The sequence below is a fragment of the Arachis duranensis genome, chromosome 6 (assembly GCF_000817695.3).
Source record: "Arachis duranensis cultivar V14167 chromosome 6, aradu.V14167.gnm2.J7QH, whole genome shotgun sequence".
Classification (NCBI taxonomy): domain Eukaryota; kingdom Viridiplantae; phylum Streptophyta; class Magnoliopsida; order Fabales; family Fabaceae; genus Arachis; species Arachis duranensis.
The window spans coordinates 19,617,655-19,642,021 of record NC_029777.3 but is presented as its reverse complement, the minus strand read 5'-3'; the positions used below and the strand labels follow the sequence as shown (position 1 = coordinate 19,642,021).

Here is a 24,367-nt window from a genome sequence, read left to right as displayed (position 1 = left end):
ACATCTTCATCCGTTTCAGAGGAAGAATAGTTCTCAGAGCTGATGAATGGTAGAAAGAAGTTTAATGGAATCTCTATGGTCTCTATATGAGCTTCAGATTCCTTTAGGTCCTCAATAAGGAACTCCTTTCTGTCTGGGGGAAGTCCCATTAGGTCTTCTTCATTGGGATTCACATCCACCCCTTCCTCTTTGGATTTGGCCATTTTGATTATATCAATGGCCTTGCACTCTCTTTTTGGATTCTCTTATGTATTGCTTGGGAGAGTACTAGGAGGAGTTTCAGTGACTTTCTTACTCAGCTAACCCACTTGTGCCTCCAAGTTTCTAATGGAGGACCTTGTTTCATTCATGAAACTTAAAGTGGCCTTAGATAGATCAGAGACTATGTTTGCTAAGCTAGATGAGCTCTGCTCAGAATTCTCTGTCTGTTGCTGAAAAGATGATGGAAAAGGCTTGCTATTGCTAAACCTGTTTCTTCCACCATTATTAAAGCCTTGTTGGGGCTTTTGTTGATCCTTCCATGAGAAATTTGGATTATTTCTCCATTAGGGGTTATAGGTGTTTCCATAGGGTTCACCCATGTAATTCACCTCTGCCATTGCAGGGTTCTCAGGATCATAAGCTTCTTCTTCAGAAGATGCATCTTTAGTACTGTCGGATGCATTTTGCAATCCATTCAGACTCTAAGAAATCATGTTGACTTGCTGAGTCAACATTTTATTTTGAGCCAATATGGCATTTAGAGCATCAATTTCAAGAACTCCCTTCCTCTGAGGCGTCCCATTACTCAGAGGGTTCCTCTCAGAGGTGTACATGAATTGGTTATTTGCAACCATGTCAATGAGTTCTTGAGCTTCTGCAGGCATTTTCTTTAGGTGAATAGATCCACCTGCAGAATGGTCCAATAACATCTTAGACAATTCAGATAGACCATCATAGAATATATCCAGGATGGTCCATTCTGAAAGCATGTAAGAAGGATACTTTTTGGTCAATTGCTTGTATCTCTCCCAAGCTTCATAGAGGGATTCACCTTCTTTCTGTCTGAAGGTTTGAACATCCACTCTAATCTTACTCAGCTTTTGAGGAGGAAAGAACTTGGCCAAGAAGGCCATGACCAGCTTATCCCAAGAGTTTAGGCTATCTTTAGGTTGAGAGTCCAACCATACTCTAGCTCTGTCTCTTACATCAAAAGGGAAAAGCATAAGCCTCTAGACCTCGGGATCAACCCCATTCGTCTTAACAGTATCATAAATCTGCAAAAATTTAGTTAAGAACTGAAAAGGATCTTTTGATGGAAGTCCATGAAACTTGCAATTTTGTTGTATAAGAGAAACTAATTGAGGTTTTAGCTCAAAGTTGTTTGCTCCAATGGCAGGGATTGAGATGCTTCTTCTATGTAAGTTGGAATTTAGTGTAGTAAAGTCACCAAGCATCTTCCTTGCATTGTTGTTGTTGTCATTATTTTCGGCTGCCATCTCCTCTTCTTTTTTGAAAATTTCTGTAAGGTTTTCTCTGGATTGTTGTAGTTTAGATTCTCTTAGTTTCTTCTTCAGAGTCCTTTCAGGTTCAGGATCTGCTTCAACAAGAATATTCTTGTCCTTGCTCCTGCTCATATGAAAAAGAAGGAAATAGAAAATAATAATAGGGATCCTCTTTACCACAGTAGAGAGATTCCTTTATGTGAGTAGAAGAAAAGAAGAATAAGAATGAAGAAGAGAAAATTTCGAACACAGGGGAGAAGAGAAGAGGGTTCAAATTTTGAGATGAAGAGAAGTGTTAGTAGATAAATAAATAAATAAATAGAAGGGGATGAGAGAGAGAGAGAGAGAGAGAGAGAATTTTCGAAAATTATTTTTGAAAAATGGTTAGTGATTTTCGAAAATTAAAAGAAGAAATAAAATTAAAATTAAACTTTGAAACAATTAGTTAATTAAAAGAATTTTGAAAAAGAGGAGGGTGATTTTCGAAAATTAGAGAGAGAAAAGTAGTTAGGTGGTTTTGAAAAAGATAAGAAACAAACAAAAAGTCAATTAGTTAGTTGAAAAAGATTTGAAAATCAATTTTGAAAAGATAAGAAGTTAGAAAAGATATTTTGAAATCAAATTTTTGAAAAAGATATGATTGAAAAGATATGGTTGAAAATATATGATTGAAAAGATATGGTTGAAAAAATTTAATTTTTAAAATTGATGACTTGACTAACAAGAAACTAAAAGATATGATTCTAGAATTTAAATATTGAACATTTCTTAACAAGAAAGTAACAAACTTCAAATTTTTGAATCAATCACATTAATTGTTAGTAAAGTTTTTGAAAATCATGAAATAAAGATAAGAAAAAGATTTTGAAAATCAATTTTTAAAAATTTTTGAAAATAATTAAAAAAATGAAAAAGATTTGATTTTTGAGAAAGTTTTGAAAAGATAAGATTTTTAAAATTGAAATTTTGACTTAACTAACAAGAAACAACTTATTTTAAAAATTTTTGACTAAGTCAACCCAAAGATTTCGAAATTTATGAGTAAAATAAGGGAAATATATTTTTTTGATTTTTGAATTTTTAATAAGGAGAGAGAAAAACACAACTATGACCCAAAATATGAAAATTTTGGATCAAAACCAATTATGCATGCAAGAACACTATGAATGTCAAGATGAACACCAAGAACACTTTGAAGATCAAGATGAACATCAAGACTTATTTTTGAAAAATTTTCAAGAGAGGAAAACATGCAAGACACCAAACTTAGAAATTTTCAATGTTTAGACTCTATGGATTAAAAAACAACAAAAGACACAAAAACAAGAAAATATGAAGATCAAACAAGAAGACTTGTCAAGAACAACTTGAAGATCATGAAGAACACCATGCATGAGTTTTCGAAAAATGTTTTTTGAGAAAAATAAAAAATATTCAATTGATACCAAACTTAAAATTGACTCTAGACTCAAACAAGAAACACAAAATATTTTTGATTTTATGATTTTTATTAATTTTTTGTATTTTTTTTCGAAAATTGTTTTGGAAAAATGAAAAAAGAAGAAATTTTTTTTTGAAAGATTTTTGAAAACTTTTTGAAAAAAAATAAAGGAAAATTACCTAATCTGAGAAACAAGATGAACCGTCAGTTGTCCAAACTCGAATAATCCCCGGCAACGACGCCATAAACTTGGTGCACGAAATTGTGATCTTCAATGGCGCCAACAGCTTGGTACGCACAATTGTAATCTCACTTCTTTTTCACAACTTCGCACAACTAACCAGCAAGTGCACTGGGTCGTCCAAATAATAAACCTTACGTGAGTAAGGGTCGATCCTACGGAGATTGTTGGTATGAAGCAAGCTATGGTCATCTTGTAAATCTCAGTCAGGCGGATTCTAATAGTTATAATGGTTTTCAAATATAAAGATAAATAAATAATAAAATAAAGATAGAGATACTTATGTAATGCATTGGTGGGAATTCCAGATAAGTGTATGAAGATACTGTGTTCTTTCTGAATCTCTACTTTCCTACTGCTTTCATCCAATCATTCTTACTCTTTTCTATGGCAAGCTGTATGTAGGGCGTCACCATTGTCAATGGCTACTTCCCCTCCTCTCAGTGAAAATAGTCCAAATGTGTTGTCACAGCATGGCTAATCATCTGTCGGTTCTCGATCATGTTGGAATAGAATCCAGTGATTCTTTTGCATCTGTCACTACGCCCAACACTCGCGAGTTTGAAGCTCGTCACAGTCATCCCATCTCAAATCCTACTCGGAATACCACAGACAAGGTTTAAACTTTCCGAATCTCAGGAATGGCGGCCAATAAATCTAGCTTATACCATGAAGACTCTGATCTTTCGGATTGGAGGCTAAGAGATACATGCTCAATCTTAAGTAGAACGGAAGTGGTTGTCAGTCACGCATTCATAGGTGAGAATGATGATGAGTATCACGGATCATCATATTTATCAGGTTGAAGTGCGAGTGAATATCTTAAAACAGGAATAAGCTTGAATTGAATAGAAAACAGTAGTACTTTGCATTAAAACTCGAGGTACAGCAGAGCTCCACACCTTAATCTATGGTGTGTAGAAACTCCACCGTTGAAAATACATAAGTGAAAATAGGGTAGGCATAGCCGTGAGGCCAACCCCCAAAGTCTAAGGACTAACAATAATCAAAGATGTTCCAAAAGCTCGTCCAAAGATACGAATACAATAGTAAAAAGTCCTATTTATACTAGACTAGTTATTAGGGTTTACAGAAATAAGTCTAAGTGCAGAAATCTACTTCCGGGGACCACTTTGGTGTGTGCTTGGACTGAGCTTGAGCTTTACACGTGCAGAGGCTTCTCTTGGATTTAAACGCCAAGTTGTAACATGTTTTTGGCGTTTAACTCTGGTTTGTGACGTGTTTCCGGCGTTTTACTCCAGAATGCAGCATGGAACTGGCATTGAACGCCAGTTTGCGTCGTCTAAGCTCAAATAGAATATGGACTATTATATATTTCTGGAAATCCCTAGATGTCTACTTTCCAACGCATTTAAGAGCGTGCCTTTTGAAGTTCTGTATCTCTAGAAAATCCATTTCGAGTGCAGGGAGGTCAGAATCCAACAGCATCAGTAGTCCTTTGTCAGCCTCCTATCAGATTTTTGCTCAGGTCCCTCAATTTCAGCCAGAAAATATCTGAAATCACAGTAAAACACAAAAACTCATAGTAAAGTCCATAAATGTGAATTTTGCATAAAAACTAATAAAAACATCCCTAGAAGTAGCTAGATCCTACTAAAAACTACCTAAAAATAATGCCAAAAAGCGTATAAATTATCTGCTCATCACTCCTCTCCTCCACAATTCGAACTTGGCACTCCCTCTATCCCTCTCCTTTCCTTTCATTTGCTTGAGGACAAGCAAACCTCTAAGTTTGGTGTGTTTATCCATGATCACTAAGCCAATACCCATTAAGATCATGGCTCCTAAGGAAAAACAAACCACTCCAAGAGGCTAGAAAGAGAATATTCCAAAACTACTTTGGAGTCAAGGGAAGTTCTTAACCAAAGAACATCCAGACCATTAATACAAAATAATGGGTCTAAGGTCAGTGATTCTAGAAGTTAAATTTGATCTGAAAGAAGACGATTATCCGGAGATCCAAGAGCAAATTTGAAACAGGAGCTGGAAAATCCTTGCTAATCCTGAAACAAAGGTGGGAAGAAACATGGTTCAGGAATTCTACTCTAATCTGTGGCAAATAGACAGGCAGAGAATAGCTGGAACCGCCTTCTATGACTATCGAACTCTGATAAGAGGGAAGATTGTTCACCTCCATCCTGACAAAATAAGAGAGATCTTCAAGCTACCTCAACTGCAAGATGACCCAGACTCCTTTAATAGGAGAATGATGAGAATTCTAGAGGACATATGCCTCCCTAGAACCAAGTGGACAACCAACACAAAGGGTGTCCCAAACCAACTCAAGAGAGGAGATCTCAAACCAGTCGCCAGAGGTTGGCTGGACTTCATTGGGTGTTCTATACTGCCCACTAGCAACCGCTCTAAAGTCACCATCAAAAGAGCAGTAATGATCCATTGCATTATGTTGGAAAAAGAAGTGGAAGTTCATCAGCTGATTTCTTGTGAACTTTACACAGTTGCAAACAAGAACTCCAAAGATGCCAAATTGGCGTATCCAAACTTAATCTCTATGCTATGTTAAGATGCTAGGGTAAAGATGGGAGTAAATGAGTATATCTCAGTTGAGCAACCAATCACCAAAAAGTCAATGGAAGGACAACAAGTACAAGACGACCCCATCAAGAGGAAAGCACAGGAGTTCCTCCCAGAAATCCCCCAAATTGAATACTAGGAGCGTCTTGAAGCATTTGTTACCAAATTGCAAGAAGCTATAGATCAACTAATGGAAGAACAGCAAAATCAAAATAGCATGCTTTGCAAACTACTTGGGGAACAAGAAGAGCAAAGGCATGAACTGAAGGAATTGAAGCGTCAGAAGATATCCCTTGAAGGGCCAAGCACCCCACAGACCAAAGGAGCATTCACCTCCCAAAATAAAGGTTGTTGAGTCCTAATCTTAGCCTTAACTCTGTGATAATTGTTCTTGTTAGGAATTTACCTTAGAAGTTATATATGAGTAGTAGTAATTAGTATCTTTATTTTGATTTTATCTTCAATTAAGCTATAATTTATTTTTCTCATCATCATCAAACATGAATAAAATAGCAGATTTTTATAATAAGGAGGAAATATTTTTTCGAGTTTTTAATAAGGAAAATTCTAATTATTTATATGTGGTGGCAATACTTTTTGTCTTCTGAATGAATGCCTGAACAGTGCATATTTTTTATATTAAATTTTATGAATGTTAAAATTTTTGGCTCTTTAAAGAATGATGAACAAGAGAAATGTTATTGATGATATAAAAAATCATGAAATTGATTCTTGAAGCAAGAAAAAGCAGTGAAAAAAAAGGAGCATCAGAAAAAGCCAATAGCCCTTTAAACCAAAAAGCAAGGGCAAAAAGAATCCAAGGCTTTGAGCATCAATGGAAAGGAGGGCCTAAAGGAATAAAATATTGGCCTAAGCGGCTAAATCAAGCTATCCCTAACCATGTGCTTGTGTCATGAAGGTCCAGGTAAAAAGCTTGAGACTGAGTGGTTAAAGTCGTGATCCAAAGCAAAAGAGTGTGCTTAAGAACTCTGGACACCTCTAATTGGGGACTTTAGCAAAGCTAAGTCATAATCTGAAAAGGTTCACCCAATTATGTGTCTGTGGCATTTATGTATCTGGTGGTAATACTGGAAAACAAAGTGCTTAGGGCCACGGCCAAGACTCATAAAGTAGCTGTGTTCAAGAATCAACATACTAAACTAGGAGAATCAATAATACTATCTGAATTCTGAGTTCCTATGGATGCCAATCATTTTGAATTTCAAAGGATAAAGTGAGATGCCAAAATTGTTCGGAAGTAAAAAGCTACTAGTCCCGCTCATCTAATTAGAATCTGAGCTTCACTTAAAACTCTGAGATATTATTGCTTCTTGATTTCTTTTTAATCTTATTTTATTTATCTAGTTGCTTGGGGACAAGCAACAGTTTAAGTTTGGTGTTGTGATGAGCGGATATTTTATACGCTTTTGGGGGTAATTTCATGTAGTTTTTAGTATGTTTTAGTTAGTTTTTAGTATATTTTTATTAGTTTTTAAGCAAAATTCATATTTTTGGACTTTACTATGAGTTTGTGTATTTTTCTATGATTTCAGGTATTTTCTGGCTGAAATTGAGGGAGCTGAGCAAAAATCTGACTCAGGCTGAAAAAGGACTGCTGATGTTGTTGGATTCTGACCTCCCTGCATTTGGAATGGATTTTTTAAAGCTACACGAGTCTAATTGGTGCGCTCTCAATTGGTTTGGAAAGTAGACATCCAGGGCTTTCCAGCAATATATAATAGTCCATACTTTGCTCAAAGATAAATGACGTAAACTGACGTTTAACGCCAGTTCCATGTTTCATTCTGGCGTTAAACGCAAGAAACAGGTTACAAGTTGGAGTTAAACGCCCAAAACAGGTTACAACCTGGCGTTTAACTCTAGAGATAGCCTATGCACGTGTAAATCTCAAAGCTCAGCCCCAGCACGCACCAAGTAGGCCCCAGAAGTGGATTTCTGCACTATCTATCTTAATTTACTCATTTTTTGAAAACCTAGGTTACTAGTTTAGTATTTAAACAACTTTTAGAGATTTATTTTGTACCTCATGACATTTTAGATCTGAACTTTGTATTTCTGACAGCATGAGTCTCTAAATTATTGGGGGTGAGGAGCTCTGCTGTGTCTTGATGGATTAATGCAATTGTTTCTGTTTTCTATTCAAACACGCTTGTTTCTATCTAAGATATCCATTCGCACTTCAATATGATGAATGTGATGATCCATGACACTCATCACCATTCTCAATCTATGAACGCATGCCTGACAACCACATCTATTCTACCTTAGATTGAATGAGTATCTCTTGGATTCCTTAATCAGAGTCTTCGTGGTATAAGCTAGAATCCATTGGCAGCATTCTTGAAAATCCAGAAAGTCTAAACCTTATCTGTGGTATTCTGAGTAGGATTCAGGGATTGGATGACTGTGACAAGCTTCAAACTCACCAAGGTTGGGCGTAGTGACAGACGCAAAAGGATCAATGGATCATATTCCAACATGAGTGAGAACCGACAGATGATTAGCCGTGCGGTGACAGCACACCTGGACCATTTTCACTGAGAGGACGGATGGTAGCCATTGACAACAGTGATCCACCAACATACATCTTGCCATAGGAGGAACCTTGCGTGCGTGAAGAAGAAGACAGGGGGAAAGAAGAGATTCAGAAGACAAAGCATCTCCAAAACTCCAACATATTCTCCATTACAGCATAACAAGTACTATTTAATCCATGCTTTTTATTTACTACCAATTAAAACTGAGATTTATTATCATCCTAACTAAGAGTTACAAGATAACCATAGCTTGCTTCAAGCCGACAATCTCTGTGGGATTCGACCCTTACTCACGTAAGGTATTACTTGGACGACCCAATGCACTTGCTGGTTAGTGGTACGAGTTGTAAAAAGTGTGATTTACAATTTCGTGCACAACCAGGGTCTTCTTTGATACTCCTCTAATTGATCTTGTTGTCATATTTATTGAAGGTGGTAAAACAACTTAAAACTGAGTAGCTAATGACATGAGCAGCCTAATGATTGATTTCTTTGGCCTAAATATTAATGGTGCTTTAAAAGGAATTTGGGCTGGAGCCTTGAAGGATGCTTGGACTACTTGTGCTACTAATCTTAGTTGAGGTTGGACTGGTGGTGCTACTAGTTTTAATTTTTGTTAGGTTGGTGTTGCTAGTCTTAGTTTAGGTGGAGCTGGTGTTGCTAATGTAGGTTGAGATGGAACTTGCAATAGTCTTGCTGGAGAGACTGATGAGCTTAGTTCAATCGAATTCGGTATTATTGGAGTAGGTTGAGTAGTTGCTGTTTGGATCAACCCTGTTCTCGGGGATTCTTGTAATTATACAACCATATACACAACACAAATAACATACCATTACGTTAAAATTAAGCTGTAAAATGCATGCAATTTTTTAAAGGTTGTGATAACTTACATTAGATGCATTTTGTGGAACTGCCTTAGGTTTGTTTTGGCCACCTTTTAACACAATAACCAGTTAATCTATCATAACATAGAGGATACATAAGTCCTTAATATTATAATAGATAAATAAGTCCTTGAGCAATAATATTTTGGACATTTAAAACCTTAAATTAATGAAGACATATAAATTATCAAGTGCTTTGTTACCTTAGGCTATAAGGCCGATTAGGATAATGAAAATTCCACATGTACTCGACTAGTTGCTCTGGTGTCCTTTGGTTTTTGTGTCTTAGGCTTCTAGTTAGGATTAGATGATGCTCCCTTACACGTCTTATAGTTGTGACCCTTCTCGCTATACTTGCTACATGTTACACGGGTTGTCTTCCTAACCTTGTCCCCTTGTATCAAGTCCTCCACTAAGTCCTCTTTTTTGTTATGGACCTTTTGCCAAAAATCAACCTCTTGCTTAACAGAATGATTTAGGTTGATATAACCAATCCTAGTACAATATTTTTTCCTAGGAACTATCTAGATGGAATATGCTTAAGTTAAATTATTGGATTCCATGTAAAACCATCTTTTTCTTCTTGTCGTCACACTTCTTTTCTCCACTACTCTCCCTATCATTACTATCACCATCATACTCCAGAGGTGGAGGCTTGCAAGATTCATCCTTTGTGCTCTCATAGCTATCATCAAAGAATAATGTCATCAGATAATCACAAATATCATTTAGGTCTATAATCTTAATATTCTCACTTTGTACAATCCCATTACCTTTCTTACTAGTATATATATTCTCAGTTCCTACTTTCCCAACTCCTGCTTCATCTACATACTCAGGTTGATTGACGAGATAATAAGCACAAATGTAGTTTTTGGATTTCTCGTCAAGTTGTCACATAAATCATGTATCTCAATATCCTCTGTTAAACTATGAAGTCCAAACTCAATATCACCGGTCGTATTATCAAACTAATATATTGTTTTATTTCAAGATATCTTAAACCATGAAATAGCTTAACCAAAGTTGATCAGGTCTATATTCATCTCTAGAAATTTTTTTCTACTTATACATTCATATAAACAAGTTTTTCCTCACTATTTCTCACAAAAAATTTTTCATGGTAAAAAACAGAAATCATAAAAATTTTAATTATTTGAAATTCTTTTAACAAAAATAAAATCAAACAACAAACTTGAAAATACAAAAAACCTTTAAATTAGAAACACAATAATTTTTCTCAACAAAAATCCTATAACATGAGATCAATTTGCATGGCATTTGCATGCATTAAATCCTACACTACACAAAACTCTAAAAAACACAGAACACAATAATTCATGATTTGGTTACCTTACTTGTTAACTAAACTGTTAAATCAAACAACCTTTATTCCTCCTACTCTATAATCCTCGATGACGCTTCAAATTCCTTTTGGAAGCAAGAACTCTCTGATTTTAGTGAAGAGGTTAGTGCAATCTCTTGTAATATACCTCACTCAAAATGCTTTTAGTAGGAAATCTCCAAAATATAGCTTGTAAACAACACTATTTAGTTTTATCATGAAGGACCTTTCTGTCCTAAAAATTTTTGTCCCCTTCCACATTGGCACCATAACGGTTAGCTGGATAATGTTATAGCCACGTTAGTGAATTTTGTTTAATTCATGAGAGGCAATGGACAGAAGGACAAATTTGTCTTTCGTTTGTAAAAGTTAAGAGCGTTATTGTATTTAAATCTTTATTAGAAACGTGTTTGTCAAAAATTTAAAAGGCTCGGAGACCTATTTTTTTCTTTTCTATTTTTATTTAATTTCAAGATCTATTTTATGTTAGTCACGACCAAATATTCGAGAAACACAAACCAATTAGATTAACACTATTTTCGAGAACTTAACTCCACTAATATCTGCAAATAGGTATTAAATTTTTCTTTTATTTTACTCATGTATTGAGAAAAATAATAGTAGTTTAATTTTTTATCAAAGACATTTTTAAATTTTATTAATAAAATGACAATTACAACCTTACATAAGTCAGGTTCAAGCATAACAACTGGAAAGTATAAAAAATAGGAAAATTCTCAAAAGAAATAACAAGTAATATATGAGAGAGAGATGGTTCTTTGTTCTTGTAAATTCCATTGCAAAAACAATAGTGTAGGTCATAATTTTTTCAAGAGCTTTCTTTTTTCCTTCGTACACCAAGAAATTTATGTCTAACTAGATCCTCCATAGGAGGTAATCAATTTAAGTTATCTTCGTCTTGGAGTCCCATCCTCTAATGACCGTATTCACAAGTTCAATCCACCATCGCCATGGCTCAAGAAGTTGATTCCTAGGTATTAAGTTGGACACTGATAAGTTATTCCAGACAACTTATGATTCCAGACATAATACAATAGTGTGAAGAGCAAATTCTGGTGTGGTAGAGCAACACGTGTTACTCGAGTAAGTGTAAGACCCCGAATTTTCAGAAACTAAATATTGTTATTCAATGATTTATTTTATTTATTCGAGAACATATTTTCAGAAAATTTTTATATTAATTGAGTACTTTCTTATTATTAATTTTGAAAGCTTTAATAATCGAAAAAAATAAAGACGATTTTATATGATTTAATTTAAATAATTAAAATTTTAACTTTATTTTATATTAGAGTATTTAAAATTAATTTGATTATCTCTAATTATTAAATTAGAGTATTTATTTGAAAATAAACTTGTAAGTTGATAATTAAATAGTATTTTTATAAATATTAGTGTTGGATCAAAATTAGTTTTTAATTATTCTATTACTCCTAATCTTATTAAAAATTACCTAAACTACCAAAAATTTCCAAATTGAAATCTTAACCCTAATTTAACCCTAATAGCCGCCATTCACCCCCAAACTGCCACCGAACTCGCCACCCAACTGCTACCCAGCTACCATCTAAACCACTGCCTTGCCATTGTCGAAGCTCCGCCGCCACCGCTGCCAAGTCGCCGTCCATAAAGCCATCATCGTCAGCTACGCCGTCACCGTTGAAGGGAAGAGACGCGAACCAGGGATGCGCCAAGGGAGAAGAACTCACGCTACATGCATCGCCATCGTAGCTGAACCTCCATGGAGCTGTTTCCGTCGCATCACCGCTGCGAGCTGTCTTGGAGCCACCCCGAGGAGGAGCCGACGTGCAGAGAGAGAGAGAGAGAGAGAGAGAGAGAACGTGTGAGAAGAGAGAGAAGGCATTGCGAGGTGGTTCTACCACCGTCTAGGCTGTCACCAGCAAAGGCCACCGCTAATGGTACAGTAAGTGTCTCTGCTTCGAAAAACCTTTTAATTAATATTTCATTATATGTTGCTGAAGTTCTGGCGACGTAAATGTCATAGGGTTGAATCTCAGATATTGCATGTCGAAATTTAAGTCGTTGTTGTTGCCATGAGAGTGGAATGGAGCTATGGTGGTGACTGTTATTGTTGCGGGCCGAGAAAAAAAGGATTTTTGGACGTGTTTTGGGTTTTGTGAGTTTTAACGAGTTGAGATAAGGACGTTTTCTTGAATTTATTTTACTTTCAAGAGTTGTTATAAGTCAATAATAATAGGAAAAATATATATATATATATTTATAATTACATGAGCCTTATGAATTGAATTGAACTGTTCGGATGGCTGTGATTATTTATTTGATTAATTTATTTGAATTGTTGAGGAAGCTGGCTATTCTAATTCGCTGTTTTGGTTTGTTAAGTCGGTCATTGTTGAATTGGTTTTCCTTAAATTATTTGAAGAGGTTTAATGTTGGAATTTAGTTTAATTTTGGAAATGTTTGATTTTAGAAAAGATTCAAAATTGGAATTCGGTTTGAGTTTGGAAAGGTTTTGATATTTGAAGCTAGTTGGGAACGGTTAGAAATGTGGTTTTGATGGGACCCGTAAGGGTGGCATAGTCCGAATTTTAGAGGAGATGCTGCCCAAATTTTTATAAAATTAGAGATTTCGTTTAAAATGGTCATTTAGAAAGATTTAGATTTTTAAGGATTTTATAATTTGATTTTTGCAGTTATTTGGGTTACGCTTTGGAATTTGATTTATTTAGAAATGAATCAGTTATATTTTGAATCTGAATTATTGAAGAAAATAATAAGAGGTATGATGAGAATGAGTATGAGAATGAAGGTTGATTTTTGAGTATGATTTTTGAATAATTTAATGACAATGCGAATGAATGTGAAAATAAAATTGTATTTGATTGAGATACTTAGGAAGTAGCAAGGATTGTGGTTCGTCCCGCTTGCTCCAGGTCAATGCTTGAGATACCTGGGTAGTGGCAAGGATGGTGGTTTGTCCCGCTTGCTTCATGTCAGTAATTGTGATGCGTGGGCAGTAGCAAGGGTTGTGGTTTGTCCCACTTGCTCCAGGTTGAGCTCTTAAACACCCGCCTGGGTAGTAACCGCAGTAGTAGTTATTCCACTGGCTCTAGGTTAAGCGGATAGTAGCAAGGGGGTTGTAGCTCAAACTCACTTGCTCCGCAATGGGTGTTTCAGTCCATGGTTAGCTACCAGATGTGTCGGGTCGGCTATATAACCGACAGATGATATCATCAGCTATAGAATAGGCATTCATCATATGCATTTGTATGCTTTGTTTGGTTTTGAATTTGTTTTGCTTTGCCTAACTGCTTAACTGTCTTTAACTACTATCTAAACTATTTGATGTAACTGCTATCTATACCTATGTTTTCTATGTCTATTTTTTCTATGTTTGTTCTGGTGTGATACTTTGAGATTATGTTTTGGTGTTGAATTGATTTTAGTGTTGGTTGATGGCATGATTGGCTTCTGATTGAGATTTATTAAAGTATGAAAAATCAAGCTAGTTCAGCATAGACTTAATGAACCTATGTTTGGAACAGATTGATTATTCATACTGTTAGAAAACTTTTAATTTTCTTTTATAAGAAAAACTGAGTTTTGGAAATTCTGGATACTTAATCACTGAGTTTAAAAAACAGTTTTCCTATTAAATATCTTCTTATAACAAATTCTGGAAATTCGTGATGAGACCATGTGGCTAGGTTCTCACCCCCTTATAGACTTCTCTTTTCAGGAAACAGACGAAGAAGTTTATGAAGAGTTGTTGAGTTTAGCTTATGCGATATGGATGTATTAGTTTAGTTATTATTATTCTTCCCTCGCCATTAATATTATAATTTTGTAAGAGGGATAGGAGTTGTATGAGTTGTATGTATATAATATGTATAATTTACTTGAGTAATAAGTTATGTATATTGGTATATGCTTGTTTGTTTTCAAGATAAAGTAGTTTTTTTTTTCAGTTTTCAAAGAAATTATTGGTACGGTTTCGAGTCAAAGGCTCCTATTATATTATTAAGTATATGAAGTCGTCGTAATACTTCTTGCTATCAAAGTGGCGCAGCCGGAAGCGTGACATTTTGATAGTGAGGGTGTTACAGTAAGCTTGAGGTATGTGTTCATGGATCGTCTACTTTACTGCTATTCCATTGTGGATCAATTTTTATATGAAGACTTTTATTTTTAGTTGGCAGATAAGCTTTCAAATTGCTTTCAATATCACTTTTCCCTTGAATCGTTCATGTAGGAGTTCAATAGAGGGGTTGAAGAATTGATAAACAACTTTCTAGCCAGTTTTCATAGAGTACACTCCAGAGCTATTGTGAATCCATACTAATAAGTTTTTTACTCCTTCAATCTCTGTTTGGTAGATTTTTGTTGCAATATCTTAGCTATAGTTTTTATTTATTTTCCTTAAGTTCCATGAACTCGTTTTATCCATCAGTTGCCTTTATAAAAAATTTTGGTTATTGTTTTTATTCATTGTAACTCTAAAGGAAGATTCATTACTAAATCATGGATCATCTTAAAATTTCATTGACCCTGTTTTGAGATTTTCCATTTCACACCTTTTTCCATTATCTTTCATCCTTACAAGAAAATTTGCCATGTATTTATTTTTAAAAATGTTGCAGAATAGAGAATGAGGCTTGGTTAATAATCTCCATCCTTGCTTTACTAACATCGCCAAATTTAGGCCTTTAGATCTTCGAGACCTAGGCAGACTACAAACTTCTCTCTACTCTAATCAGTGCATCTTTATTTCACTCCTCTTTTGACACCACCAAAAATTCTTTATCATTCTATGTAGCTTATCATGTAGAGATTCAAGCAGTTTAAATCAATGAAGAGTGTATATAGGAATAGCAGTGCCAACCACCTTGATCAGTATTTCTCTTTCATTAACTGACAGGAGATTTGTCTTCTAATGGTTGAGTTTTTTTTTATGACCTTGTCTTTCACATAAGCAAACGTCTCATTCTTTGATATGTTAACCATAGAAGACAATCCAAAATACCCACATTTAAAATTCCAAGTAGAAAAGCCAACTTCACCCTTATTTGATGCGAAGTATTTTTACTGAAAAATATGACCGATTTATTCACATTAACTAGTTATCCACTAAGGCTAATGTATAGGTCCAGAATAAGTAGTAAGTTGTTGCACCTTTGCTGGTTTACCTTGCAAAATAGTATAGAGTCATCGACAAATATAAGGTAATTGATGGATGGATATTTACTATTCATCCAAATCCTTTGGAAAAGATTATTCATTTCTCCCTTATGGAGCAAATAGAAAAGATTTCCTGCACAGATTAAGAAAAAGTATGGGAGAGGGATATCGTTGATGGAGTCTTTTAGTTGGCTTGAAAAAAATAAAAAGTGAACCTTTCACAGTGACATAATAAGAGATAGTAGACACATACTTCTTCATTCACTCTATCCATCTAGCACAAAACCCCAATTTCTCAATAACAAACCAAACAAAACTCTATTCCACCCGACTAGCTATATGCCTTGCTTATGTAAAGTTTCAATGCTAAATTATTATTCCTATAGCTTTTATTCTTCAAAAAAATAAATGCAGTCATGCGCTACCAGAATATTGTCACTAATCGGTCTACCATGGATAAATACACTCTAACTATCACTAATAATTCTATTTATGAGGTTGCATTCTACGAACACAAATTTTAGGGATAATTTTATAGACAATCGTGCTTAAATTTAATAGGTCTAATCTGCGTCATTGCCATAGTATTTTTCACTTTTGGAATTAAACAAATTTGTGTATGATTGAAATATTTGAGAATTTTATTTGCTCCGAAAAAATTCTTGGTAGCTTTGCATACATCTTCTTTGATGACACTCAAATAGAACTGATAGAACTTTACTGTGAAAGTGAAACCATTATTTCTTAGGTTTACCTCAAGATTGAAGAACATTGCCTTTTGAATCTCTTCGTCAGTAATCGATCTATTAATTTTCTGTTTGTAACTATTGAGATCATCCCTTATATACCTTCTAATGCCATCAATAAGGTTTTCTATTGAGAATAGACTCTCAAAATATCTATGGGCTCTAACCCCAATAGTCTCAGGAGTAGTATACCATTGTCTTTTTTCATATGTTAGTTTCCAGATTTTATTCCTTGCTTGATACTTGGAATGAAATAAACTTGTATTTTGGTTCTCCCATCTCAGCCAGATCCCTCTCGACTTTTCCTTCCAAAACCATTCCACCATTGTACAAGTTTCAATTAACTGATCTTTCATCCGTTTTATCTCTTCTTTCTCATGCACATTCGGTTATTCTTTCATGATTGAGAGTCTTTTATCTAATTATTCCCTAACTTTTTTACTATTTCTAATCTTAGAGGATTGTCATCTTACTAACTTATGTCTGCAATATTTGAGTTTCTAAAACAGTTAAGAAAAATAATCAATTCATTCATCAATCATCTTTCACAATTTTGTCCACTGCTTCCAAACTACGCCATCATTTTAGAAATAATAGTTATTTATTATCTTTTAAGTTTAAATAATATGTATATTTTGGATAAATAATAAAAGAACAAGAGAGAATTTTATTTGAAATGTTAAGCTTTTTATATTTTCAATAGAATTTTAAAAGCACTTGTTAGTTATTTTCTTATTTACTTTAGAATTTTTATTTACATAAAATAAAGAAAGAATTTAGTTTTAATACGCTCACGATATAAATTAGTATAAGCATTTTACACTAAGCATTTTACATACATTGATAGTATTAAATTAAAGAAAAAATATTTTTTTTATTCTTAACGTTTGTGATTTTTTTAAAATATTTTTAATATTTAATTTTATTCAATTTTATTTCTAATGTTCAATAAAATTTTAAAATCATGTGTTAGTTATTTTCTTATTTTCTCTCGAATTTTTATTCAAATAAAATAAAGAAAAAAATTAATTTTAATACACTTACGAATGAATCAATATAAAGAGATTTACATACATTTATAATATTAAATTGAAGGGCAAATGTTTTTTATTTTTTTTTCTAATCTTTGCAATTTTCTTAAAAATATCTTTAACATTTAATCTCATTCAATTTTGTTCCTAATATTTTAGATTTGGTTCAAAATTATTCTTGAATGTATTTAATTTTATCCTTAATATTTTATATGAAATTAACATCAAAAAATAATTTTGATATAAATAGGAAACATTATAACAATATTTTTGAATAAAATTACAAAGGTTAGAAATAAAAAATATATTTTACTCTAAACTAAATTAATAAAAAATATTCTTATTATTGAATTTGTCATAAACAACTTTTATTATTTGTCATTAAAAAAATATATATTCCTAACTTTTTAACTCAAAGGAAAATAAATTCTTAACAAATTAAAAATACAAAATCACCTCTTATATTAAAATACATGAGAACAAATAAATCCATAAAATAAATTTAAATATCTCACATCCTATGTAACATAATAGAGTTTGTTTTTTGTATAGCTGTCAAGTTGGTTAGTTTGTTAGACATAATTATAGCAGTATTAGTTAGTAATTTATTTTCCCTTTTGCTATATATATTGTAATTGGTACTCAGTACTCTGTGGTGGTTCTTTTAATCAATTATTCTCTCTTTTCACTTCTTTTCAATTCTTCTTCCATTACTTTAAATTTCAATGACCTGAGAGTACATCACCAACCTTCTTCTTTTCTTATAATTATTTTTGTAATTCACTTGAATTTTAAGCTTGGTATCATTTTACATGGTATTAGAGCGAGAAGATCCAACTTGACAGCAGATAATTTAGCTAATCCGAATGCAAGCCCTTCATCAAATTCCGCTGCAGATTTTGAGAATTTCACGGCTTTCATGCGTCAATTCTCTCAGGTCCAGGCACATCTTGGCAGATCTAGTTCCTCTTCTGCAATTTCTGATCCGATTAGCCCTTATTTTTTCTTCATCCAGGAGAAAGTCCTGGTTTGGCTCTAATTCCGCTTAAGTTGACACCTCAAAATTATTATCAGTGGTCGCATGATATGTGGAGAGCACTCAGATTGAAGAACAAGGTGAAATTCCTCGATGGATCCATTCTAAAACCAGGTGAAGGTGATCCTAATTTTGAAGCATGGGATAGGTGTAACAATTTTCTCCTCTCCTGGATCAACCTCTCTCTCAGCCCTGAAATCGCTAAGAGCGTGATGTGGATTAGCTCAGCTCCAGACTTGTGGAATGATTTAAAACGTCGTTACTCACAGGGAGATGTCTTTCGAGTTGGTGCGTTAAAAGAAGAATTTTATGCACTCAAACAAGGTGATCTTACTGTTACCTCTTACTTTGCTATGTTGAAAGCTATTTGGGAAGAATTAGAAAATTTACGTGCTATTCCTAGTTGTGTTGCTTGTGTTAATGGATGTTCATGTGGATTACGAATTGTTCGAGACTATGCTTCTGAGGAATATGTTGTCAAATTCTTAAAAGGATTGAATGAGCAATATTCAAATGTTAAATCACAAATCATGCTAATGAAGCCATTACCTGAAATCAACACAGCACTATCTATGTTAACCCAACAAGAGCAAGAATTGAATTGTGACCCGTCAAATAGCAACATAGTGACTAACTCTTTAGCGGTGCAAAACTCAACTGGAGGCGGTTCATTTTCTAGAAGAGGCAGAGGTCGTGGACGAAATTCAGGCAGAGGAGGAAATAAAAAATCTTATAGTCGAGGCTACACTTCAAAGTTTTGTAACTACTGTAATCGAATTGGTCATTTAGCAGAGACATGCTATAAGAAAAATGGCTTTCCTACTCACCAAAAGCAGCGAGTAGCGAATCAACTTAGCACTAACGAGATAGTTGAGAATTCTAGTGCTGAGATTGCTGATTCTAACCAGGATAAAAAGAGCGATGATACAGTACTTGTGTTGACTCCAGATCAGAAGGAAACCTTACTAGTACTCCTTCAACAACCACGCATGCCAACTTCAAATAGTGTAAACCACATTACTTCTTCGGCCACCCTTACTCAACCAAAAGGTAGGCATTGCTTGAGTGTATCATCAAATTTTACTAAAACTTCTTGGATACTTGACAGTGGAGCTACTGATCATGCATCCTATATTCAAGAGTCTTTCAAAACTTTTCATTATATGAGACCAGTTTTGGTAAATCTACCTGATGGTTCTACCACTACAACAAACATTTGTGGCACTGTGCAACTCTCTAAACATTTGATTCTTACCAATGTTTTATTCATACCTCACTTTAAATATAATTTGATTTCAGTGTCTAAACTCACAAAGTCATTACATTGTGAATTAAAATTTACTGATTCTTTTTGTGAGATACAGGTACTCCCATCATTGAAGATGATTGGGCAAGCTAAAGTCATTGGTGATCTTTATGTGATGGATGCTCAACCTTGGAAACTAACTACACCAGAAGTTAACACACATTCTGTAAATGTCACAGTGCAGCAAGATTTAGGAATTCTATGGCATGCTAGACTAGGTCATTTACCATCCAAAAGAATGTCAATCATGAAAAATACATTTTCATTTATTGAATGCATTTCATCATCTCATGTTTGTGATTCTTGCCACTTGGCTAGACAAAAGAAATTGTCTTTTCCCATTAGTAATACGCAATCAGAATATATTTTTGATTTGTTACATATAGATATTTGGGGACCACTCTCACTTTTATCTACTGCTGGCCATAAATATTTTCTTACAATTGTAGAAGATAAAATGAGTTTTACTTGGATTTATTGCATGAAACTAAAATCCGAAACTAGAGTGTTAGTAGAAAATTTTGTTCAAATGGTGCAAACTCAATTTCATAAAGTTGTGAAACAAATTAGAACAGATAATGGGATGGAATTTAAAATGAACTCCTTCTATAACTCAAAAGGAATATTACATCAAACATCTTGTGTTGAAACTCCTCAACAAAATGGAATTGTTGAGAGGAAGCATCAACATATACTGAATATTGCAAGAGCACTTTTGTTTCATTCTAATGTGCCAAAATGTTTTTGGCACTATGCTATGCAACATTCAGTACATTTAATAAATAGACTACCAAGCACCTTCTTGAATCATCAAACGCCTTATGAGGCACTTTTCAAGAATAAACCAGATTTGACTCATCTCAAGGTGTTTGGTTGTCTTGTTTTTGCTACCACTTTGAGTACTAATAGAAGAAAATTAGATCCTAGAGCTAGAAAATGTGTTTTTCTTGGTTATCAATCAGGAACAAAAGGGTCCATTTTGTTTGATTTAAAATCCAAAGAAATTTTTATATCAAGAAACACTGAATTTTATGAACACTATTTTCCATTCAAACAAATACCAAGCACTGATTTTTCTATAGATCAGCCTTCAATTGAATCATCCAATTTTGACCCTTTTGCATTCTTTTATAATAACTCTGCACATACTTCTTCATATGAGCATACTCATGGCATAATTGCACCTCACACCATACACACTACACCTGATTTATCTGCCACTTCTACATCACCTATGGCATCTCTTCATGATATAACAGATTCTGCATCACCCGCCACCTTAGAATCAGCATCTGCATTGGCACCATTGGAACATTCATCCATTCATATTGAGTCACAATCTGCTGCACCAGTTTTGAGAAGGTCTGAACGAGAAAGAAAAACACCCTCTTATCTTAAAGATTTTCATTGTTTCCATATTTCATCGCATAGAGATCCAATCCATGCAGCCCAATTACCTTCAACATGTAAGTATCCCCTTTCTCACCATTTGTCATATTCATTGTTTACTCCCAAGCACCAGGCCTTCACTTTTTCTCTCATAAATAACTCGGACCCCAAACACTATTCTGAGGCTGTTATGCATGATTGTTGGAGGAAGGCTATTGAGGCAGAACTCACTGCTCTTGAGCAAAACAAAACCTGGATCATCACTTCTCTTCCTCCTGGAAAGAATGCAGTTGGTTGTAAGTGGATTTTTCGCACAAAATTCAACCCAGATGGCACTATCGAGAGGCATAAGGCACGTCTTGTTGCCCAAGGTTTCACTCAAATTCCTGGAGTCGATTACATTGACACCTTTAGTCCCGTTGTGAAAATGAGCACTGTGCGTGTTCTTCTTACCGTTGCAGCAGCAAAGAATTGGCATCTTCATCAACTTGATGTGAATACAGCTTTTCTCCATGGAGACCTACATGAGGACGTTTATATGAAACTTCCAAAGGGGTTGCAGTGTTCCGATCCAAACTTAGTCTGCAAGTTGACAAAATCTTTGTACGGTTTGAAACAAGCTAGTCGCCAATGGAACATCAAGTTGTCTGCTGCACTTGCTGATCTGGGGTTTACTCCATCTGAAAATGATCATTCGCTTTTTACCAAATCCACAGGTACAACTTTCACAGCTATTCTTGTTTATGTTGATGATCTTGTGTTAGCTGGAGATGATTTGAGTGAAATTCAAGCTGTCAAAATGTTTTTGGATGATAAGTTCAAAATTAAAGACCTTGGCCTTCTTAAGTTCTTTATTGGGATGGAGGTAGCACGAAGCCCAGATCTCAGCTACTCTTGGATGCCTATCTCAGTTCATGGATTCACCAACTGATGCCCACTTGAAGGCTGCCTATAGGATCATCCGGTATCTAAAACAATCACCAGCAACTGGCTTATTTTTCTCTGTCAACAATTCTTTCACACTATCTGGTTACACTGATTCTGATTGGGGGGCTTGTAAAGACACCCGAAAATCCATCAGTGGTTATTGTTTCTTCCTTGACCAAACTCTTATTTCTCGGAAGAGTAAGAAGCAGGCTACAGTTTCAAGGTCGTCCTCAGAAGCAGAATATCGCGCCCTTGCTAATGGCACTTGTGAACTCGTTTGGTTACTCAAACTACTAAAGGAATTCAACATTCTTCCTCCTCTTCTGGTTGATATCTTCTGTGATAATAAATCTGCTATCTATATTACTTCAAATCCTGTCTTTCATGAAAGAACCAAGCATGTTGAGGTTGATTGTCATGTGGCTCGAAACAAGTTCAAAGAATGAGTTTCTAATCTTAGGCATCTATTCACTAAATCCCTTCCTCCAGGACCATTCTCTCATTTGCTTTCCAAGCTGGGATTACTTGATTTGCACAAACCATGTAATACCAGCTTGCAAGGGGATGTAACATAATAGAGTTTGTTTTTTGTATAGCTGTCAAGTTGGTTAGTTTGTTAGACATAATTACTCAATACTCTGTGGTGGTTCTTTTAATCAATTATTCTCTCTTTTCACTTCTTTTCAATTCTTCTTCCATTACTTTAAATTTCAATGACCTGAGAGTACATCACCAACTTTCTTCTTTTCCTATAATTATTTTTGTAATTCACTTGAATTTTAAGTTTGGTATCATTTTACATCCTAAAAATTAAACTAAAAATATCAAAACTCTATTTGTTAGTTTGTTTTTTGTTAAATTGTTACGTGATGCAAAATTTTAAGAGTTAGTGTATTGCGACTTACGAGCAATAATTTTAGTAGGATGGCATAATTTAATATGTATAATCTTTTGCTATGAGGTCGCTGCAGGGGAAAAATCTTGTAATAATTTACATAAAGCAAAAGAGAATAAAAGTGATAAAAATTAGTTTAGTGTAATACGATAATAAAAAATGTTTACTTTTTTTTTGAATGAAAAAAAATACATGAATAAAACCAATTTATATAAACTTTTTGTCTCTCAAAAATGTCTAGTTTTTTATTCTTATATTTTTATTTTTGCCCGGTTGATTCAATTTTTTTTATGTTAATATGTTCCCTTAAGCAGGCTTAACCGGCAAGGGAGCGACATAAATACAAATGCAAGCGAGATCGCAGTTTTTGTATTTTGTTTAGAATTTAGACCTAGCGAGATCGCAGTTTTTGTATTTTGTTTAGAATTTAGACCTTGTTTTCTCACACCATCAAATCATCATTGATGTCTAGTCGATGGCTAACAATCACAAAAATTACTGAATCACAAAAATTGCTGACCCTAACATTGCTCAGAAAAAAAAATGTATTATCTAAGCTGCTTCAGCTACAGCACTACCATTTCCAGAACCATCACTTGTTTGACCAAGTTCTTTGGTAATCCTTATGATATTCTGTGTAAAACAAAAATAGTTATTTATATTATTAATCAATTGAGTAATTAACAATTAAAATCATTTAAATTAATTAATCAGCGAAAAGCTAGATTAAGGGGATAAATTAAAAGTAAAATAAAATAAAAAGTGAATATTGATGAAAATAAAATGGAGGGAGGAAACGAAGGTATGTATATTCTGCTCAGAGAGAGCATACCCAGTCATCGAGAGATCTCGTATTTGCAGACGTATATAGCAAACTCATCATGGCAGAATTAACAATAACATAAAAGAAGTAAATAACGAATTAATAAGATCGATATATGGCATCAGATAATAAGCGGAGTTTGTAGTCCACACACTAACTAAAATTCGGTGTGTAGGATAAGATTATCTTCCTCATTTGCCAGAATAACTGATTTACAGAGAATAGAGGCTACAACAAAAGAAAGTGTGAAAAACTAGAGAGATGAGAGATCTATTGAACCCTAATTGATGACTGTGGGCAGCTGCAATCACTCATATTTATAGAACCACTAGGGCCCAAGCTTTCCTTCATTTTTATTTGTTTTTGGTCGATAAGCTTTCCTTTTAAAAGAGACTTCCATTCTTCAATTTTAGAATGGTCCACAATGTCTCCTAATATGGTTTGGGCCGAGGATTCTGGATTAGGCAATGGTTTCAGAATTCAATAGGCTTGAGATTTAAGATTGGCACATATGTGATATGTCA

At 34.3% G+C, this 24,367-nt stretch overlaps 2 non-coding genes across 2 annotated transcripts; one reads left to right on the top strand and one right to left on the bottom strand.

Annotated features, from left to right (window-relative positions):
- The first annotated feature begins 966 nt into the window (after positions 1–966).
- On the top strand, positions 967–1,073 carry LOC127740315 (small nucleolar RNA R71). The gene has a single exon (XR_008000994.1). It is a non-coding gene; the product is annotated as a small nucleolar RNA R71 (small nucleolar RNA).
- A 22,884-nt stretch (positions 1,074–23,957) lies between these two features.
- LOC127739973 (small nucleolar RNA R16) lies at positions 23,958–24,046 on the bottom strand. Its single transcript, XR_008000714.1, has one exon. It is a non-coding gene; the product is annotated as a small nucleolar RNA R16 (small nucleolar RNA).
- Positions 24,047–24,367: the final 321 nt, after the last annotated feature.